Here is a 7,110-nt window from a genome sequence, read left to right as displayed (position 1 = left end):
CAGAAAAATTACTTACTACATTATATAACAAGAAAAATTATGTTCTACACCAAAGAAATTTGCGACAATATTTATCAAAAGGTCTAAGAGTAGAGAAGATCCATAGGGTTCTAAAGTTCAATCAAAGTCATTGGTTAAGGGAGTACATTGATTTCAATACACAAAGAAGAACAGAGTCAAAAACCGATTTTGAGAAAGACTTTTATAAATTGATGAATAATGCGGTCTTTGGTAAGACCATGGAGAATGTGAGGAAAAGACAAAATATCAGACTATCAACATCTTGGGAACAAGCATCAAAATTAATTAATAGACCGAGTTTTACTAGAGCTGAGGTCTTTACTGAGAACTTTTGTGCGATCCATTTGGTTAAAGAGAGTATTGAAATGAACAAACCTATTTATATTGGAACAACAATTCTTGATTTATCAAAGTCATTAATGTATGATTACTTTTATAATAACTTGAGGAAGAAATATCAAAATGATGTTAATCTACTTTATATGGATACAGATAGTTTTATTTTGCAAATTAATACTGATGATGTTTATTCAGACATGAAAAAGGACATTAATATCTATGACACTAGTAATTACAGCCTAGAGAGTGAGTTGTTCTCCTCCAAAAATAAAAAGGTGATTGGAAAGTTCAAGGATGAATTAGGAGGAAATGTCATGAGTGAATTTGTGGGATTGAGGTCTAAGGCTTATGCTTATAAATATATTGTGAATAACGTCGAAAAAACTGATAAGAAGTTAAAAGGCATAAAGAAAAATGTCATAAAAGAAACAATAAACTTTAAGGATTATTATAACTGTTTAACAACAAAGAAAGAAGAGTTTAGAAAGATTAATGGAATAAGAAGTTATAAACATCAATTATATTCAGAAGAGATGAATAAGAAAGCATTGGGGGCTTTTGATGATAAGAGGTTTATTTTAGAAAATGGAATTGATAGTCTCCCTTATGGTTATATAAGTATATAAGTGATAAGTTAATGGGGTTAGGGATTTTAAGGGCTACCGCCACCTTTTTACTATTATATAAATGATAGAACCAAGTATTAACCAGACTAAAGAGTGGAGGTGTAATCAACCTTGGTATATAAATGGAAAACATAACGAATGTGAAAAATATCAAATAGGTATAATTGAAAAGGCAACTGGTAAAAAAGTTCACAAAACAAATAAGAGAATTAATTTAAATACCGGTGAATTGGGTAAAAAAGATGGAAATATTTTTGAGTGGACGGAAAACTTTGATGGTTGCCAGGAAAATATATACTTTAATTTAAAAATGGTATGTGGTACTGGAGGCGCTCAAACAAGAACATTGAGGGAGGTTTACCATTTTATCTTAGCTCAGTTAAAATATCTTAATAAAGAACCAAACTCAAACATATTTTTTGTTAATATATTAGATGGTGAAGAGAGTGGCAAGAGAATTAAATTATTTCCCACGCATAAACAAATATTTGTCGGGTCGATGTTTGAGTGGGTTATATTCACCAGAGTAAAAGGTTCATAAGGTCAGAAGGATCCCACAACTTTCCAGTTGAGACTTGTGTGTATGTGTGAATCCCATCCCTAGCTCAATTAAAATATATTCATTATGTATTAGCCCAAGTAGATTAATTGACTCATGGTTCATAAGGTCAAAAGGCCCATAGAGTCTTTTGGATTAATAGGGTGTTTTCCCAAATAGGGGTAAACGACATTAGATAGGGATTTCCCATGTTAAACGGGCTGTCCCAGAAGCAACATTATTACCCTACTTACGGGGCTACCACCAGGTACCTGTCCGGGCGGCCGACGTCTCGAAGACGGCCGTCATCACGCCGTTCGGCCTGTTCGAATTTTTGCGGATGCCGTTTGGCCTCAAGAACGCGGCCCAGGCGTTCCAGCGCTTGATGGACGGCATGCTGCGCGACCTGCCGTTTCTTTTCGTCTATCTGGACGACATCCTCGTCGCCAGCACGTCCCGCGCCGAGCACCTCCTCCACCTCCGAACACTGTTCGGTCGCCTCAGCGAGCACGGCTTAATTGTCAACCCGGACAAATGCCACTTCGGCGCGACGACCGTTGACTTTTTGGGCCACCGCATCACCAAGACCGGGGCCGAGCCGCTGCCGACCAAGGTCGAGGCCATCGCCACGTTCCCGCATCCCCGTTCCATCAAGGCCCTCCAAGAGTTCCTCGGCATGGTGAATTTTTATCACCGATTCGTGCCCCGCGCTGCTCAGCTCATGCGGCCCCTTTACGAGGCCCTCCGGGACAAGCCGGCCAAGCATGACATTGTTTGGTCCGCGGCCATGGACGCGGCCTTCACCAGTGCCAAACGGGCCCTCGCCGACGCAACGCTGCTGGCTCACCCGGTGCTCAACGCGCCCATCGCCCTCACTACGGACGCCTCCAACTACGCGGTGGGCGCCGTCCATGAGCAATGGGTGGGCGGGGTTTGGCAGCCACTCGCTTTTTTCAGCCGGCAACTCCGGCCGAACGAGTTAAACTACAGCACGTTCGACCGCGAGCTGCTCGGGCTATTCCTGGCCGTTCGCCATTTCCGACACCTCCTGGAGGGCCGCCCGTTCACGGCTTTCGTCGACCACAAGCCGTTGGTCTACGCAATGGCTAAGGTCACGGAGCCGTGGTCGGCCCGCCAGCAGCGCCACCTCTCCGCCGTGTCAGAGTTCACCACGGACATCCAGCACGTCGCCGGCAAAGACAACGCCGTGGCCGACTGCCTTTCGCGGACCAGCGCGAACGCGGTCCACCTCGGCGTGGACTTCACGCTCATGGCGGCCGACCAGACCACCGACGCCTCGGTGCAGGCACTCCGCGTGGCGGACACGGGCCTCCGCCTGGCCAACATCCCCTTCGCGGGCACCGTCCTGCTCTGCGACGTCTCCCAGGGCCAGCCTCGCCCCATCGTGCCCGTTTCCTGGCAGCGCCGCATCTTCGCCTCCATCCACGGCCTTTCTCACCCGGGCCGGAAAGCTTCTCAGAAGCTGGTGTCGGCGCGTTTCGTCTGGCACGGCCTTCGACGAAACATCCGCGACTGGGCCAACGCCTGCACGGCCTGCCAGCGAGCCAAGGTCCACCGCCACACCCAGGCCCCGCTGGCACCTTTCGCCGTGCCTGAACGGCGTTTCGACCACGTCCACGTGGACCTGGTGGGTCCCCTGCCCCCCTCGCGGGGGTTCACCCACCTGCTCACCATGGTGGACAGGACCACCAGGTGGCCGGAGGCCGTGCCCCTCACCTCCACCACCACCGCCGACGTGGCGCAGGCGTTCATCGCCACCTGGGTCGCGCGCTTCGGCGCACCAGCGGACATCTCGTCCGACCGCGGCCCACAGTTCACGTCTGAGCTTTGGGGCGCGGTCGCCCGTTCGTTGGGGGTCACGCTGCACCGCACCACGGCCTACCACCCCCAAGCCAATGGGTTGTGCGAGCGGTTTCACCGCTCCATGAAGGCCGCACTCATGGCCGGCCTTCAGGACGACGGTTGGGCCGACCGGCTGCCGTGGGTCCTTTTGGGCCTTCGCACGGCCCCCAAGGAAGACCTCCAGGCGTCCGCCGCCGAGCTCGTCTACGGCCAGCCACTCCGCGTCCCGGGCGAATTCGTGCCTGACGCTACCAGTCCCTGGTCCGCCGCTCGCCAGCGCTCGGACCTCCAGGAGGCCGGCCGACGATTTGCCCCCGTGCCGACGTCCCGCCACGGTGGCCCCCAGTCCTACGTCCCCCCGGCGCTTCGCACAGCGGAGTACGTCTTTGTGCGTCATGACGCGCACCGGGGGCCACTCCGGCCGCCATACGACGGGCCCTTCCGGGTCCTGCGACGGGGCGACAAGTCTTTCATCGTCGACTTCGGCGGCCGGCCGGACCGGATTTCTGTGGACCGCCTCAAACCGGCGCACATGGACGTCGACCGACCACCACGGTTGGCCCTTCCTCCGCGGCGAGGCCGCCCCCCTTCCACAGTTCCCCCCGCTCGACCACCCACCACCATGTCAGACCCCTCCCCACGACCCTCCAGGGGTCGCTTCGGCCGGGTCATCCGGACCCCCCTTAAATTGACCCTGCCGGTGCAGGTCGATTCTGGAGGGGCATGTGTAGCGGTTACCGCTGGATGTACATAATCGCCTTGCACCGGCCAGAACACGGCCAGACGCGCCTCTCCCGGGCATGCCCGGACTCACTGTTCCCGGGCACGCCCGAACCTCCCGGGCACGCCCGGTCTCGTCTTTCCCGGGCATGCCCGCTCTCGCCTTTCTAGGGCTCGCCCAGAGCGTCCGGGCATGCCCGCTATCGCCTTTCCAGGGCTCGCCCAGAGCGTCCGGGCATGCCCGCTATCGCCTTTCCAGGGCACGCCCAGAGCGTCCGGGCATGCCCGCTATCGCCTTTCCAGGGCTCGCCCAGAGCGTCCGGGCATGCCCGCTATCGCCTTTCCAGTGCTCGCCCAGAGCGCCCGCGCACGCCCAGCCTCGACTTGCCAGGCCGCAGCCAAACACGCCCGGGCAGGTCCAGACTCGCCTTTCCAAGGCTCGCCCTTGATACCCGGGCATGCCCGGTATAGCTTTGGCCGGGCAAACTTCCCGACATAAATGTGTATATATATATTGTTGCCCGAAAAACGGGCTTGTCAGAATACCTGAGCTGTTTTGTTTCAATAAAGCAACTCGGACGAATTCCGTCTTTGGTCGCGTCAATTCTTTCGTCTCGCGTTGGAGCGCAGTTCCTTCACAGTTCCCCTTTACCAGCTGCATATATGGGGGCGTAGCTGTGTCGCTATATGCAGTTGCCCTTTACCAGCTGCACATATGGGGGCATAGCTGTGCCGCTGATGCAGTGCCCCCTTTGCCAGCTGCACATATGGGGACGAAGCTGTGCCGCTGATGCAGTTCGCCCTTACCAGCTGCACAATATGGGGCGTAGCTGTGCCGCTATATGCAGGTCCCATTTACCAGCTGCACATATGGGGGCGTAGCTGTGTCGCTGATGCAGTGCCCCCTTTGCCAGCTGCACATATGGGGACGAAGCTGTGCCGCTGATGCAGTTCCCCCTTACCAGTTGCACAATATGGGGCGTAGCTGTGCCGCTGATGCAGTGCCCCCTTACCAGCTATGAACTAGCTCATACTCATTTTGCGGACCTCGGAAGGATGAGAGGCTGAGTCGACCCGCGTGGTGTTAATTCAGCGGAACGACAGGGGCTCGAACTCATGATCCTGAGATCCACCTAAACCGTTAATCCAACACCAAGCTTAGAGAGTCGTTCATGCATGGAATGGACTACCTGGAAAGGTAGTGGCAACAGAAACAGTCGACACGTTTAAAGTGGGCTTGATGTGGATACCTGGAGGCTGGAGCCTGGAGGTATTGGAGATAGAGGGGTGTAGAGATGTTGGCAGGACTTTTTGATGTTGGCAGGATGTTGGAGATGTTGGCAGGACTTTTTGATGTTGGCAGGACTTTTTGATGTTGGCAGGACTTTTTTATGTTGGCAGGATGTTGGAGATGTTGGCAGGACTTTTTGTCAGCTTGACCATGGATGGGTGATTGTGTGCATCTGTAGTGTTGTCTTTGGGGGTCTCGTCAAGGGGTCGTGTGTGATTGATGTTGAGTCCTTCTCACCCCACCGCCTTCCTGGAAAGTAAAAAAACGTACGAATTTTAATTTATTTATTTCATTTGGTCTGGTGTTGATGTGGCGCAGGCAAGATGGTCCCAATGGCCTCCAACTGAAAGGATGCGCGGGATCGAACTCCGCACGGAGGTGTCCATGACCAATCAGCTTGCTATCGCTTGCCAAGCAGACCGTTCCTTATAAACCGCTTGGTTTGGTTGCTTCAGCCACTTGTCGAACGCTTCACGAGCTGTTTGGTAATGGAACACCCACAGTATTTATTACAACGACATTCAACAAAACTAAAGCATAAACCAGCGAACATTAAAATATGGTCACATACACCGCTCGACTAAACAACACTTCATAAACTACAAGCAACGACGCGTAAAACTTTCAATGTAGAAAGATAGCAGAAGATTAAGACAGAGAAGCATAAATAATGTAATTGAACACAACTTGTGAACATTCAGAAGGTGGGAATCCGTAACCCGGAAGTGATTCCGCGTACAAAAAAATATATGGAGAGAATTCATAACCCGGAAGTTCTACCGAATACAAAAAAGCAAATGAAACATAAAGATTTCTCATATTATTTAAATGGGTAGTTGGTTTAATTACTGGAAAATTCTTCATTTTAGCGAAAGTGTTAATTTTTTTAAATTGTCAAATGTATATATATGTAACTATGTATTTTTAAAGCTAATATTGCATATTAATATTAATTTAATTTGGTTGCTAAGGACGCCAAGTGCAAATCTCAACGCGGAGTGGAGGTTCGTGTTGGACTGCAAGGCAAGTAGTGAATGTTTATTAAATTTGTCAATATATTGTAAGGAAGAAACGATAAATTAGTCAGGATTACGATGTATAGATTAATTTTTTTAAATATTCATACATTTAAATACACCCAGTTTTACCTTTTTCGCACGTCTCGACCGCATTGTTCGCATTGTATAACTATAAAAATTATCTTTTGTCAAACATATAATACACTGTGTGTGTGTGTGTGTGTGTGTGTGTGTGTGTGTGTGTGTATGTGTGTGTGTGTGTGTGTGTGTGGGGGGGGGGGGGGGGGGGGATGTGTGTATGGTGTGTGTATCTACCAAATAAAACAGTCTGTTTGTGTATTTTTGTATTTGTATGTCTGTCCCTCTTCATATGGGTAGGTTTTAAAAGCTTTGAGTAGTGCTTTAGGAGGGATTTGAGTGGGGGGTTTTAATGGGCAATCTTTGAACACAACTATGTGTCTTCCGGTTGAAAGACCTAAAAGACCCCGAGGACCCAAAATACCCAAATGATCCTGAGGACCCAAATAACCCAGAGCACCCAAAAGACCCCAAGGACTCCGAAGACCCTGAAGATCGTTAAAGACCAAAAAGACTCCAAAGACACAAAATACCCCAAAGACCCAAAAGACACTGAAGACCCCAAATTCCCCAAAGACAAATGAAGACCCCAGATACCTAAAAGACCCCAAGACC

This window comes from Myxine glutinosa, chromosome 4 (assembly GCF_964187855.1).
Source record: "Myxine glutinosa chromosome 4, kmMyxGlut1.1, whole genome shotgun sequence".
Taxonomy (NCBI): Eukaryota; Metazoa; Chordata; class Myxini; order Myxiniformes; family Myxinidae; genus Myxine; species Myxine glutinosa.
The sequence above is the reverse complement of the archived record's forward strand: the minus strand, read 5'-3'. Positions refer to the sequence as shown.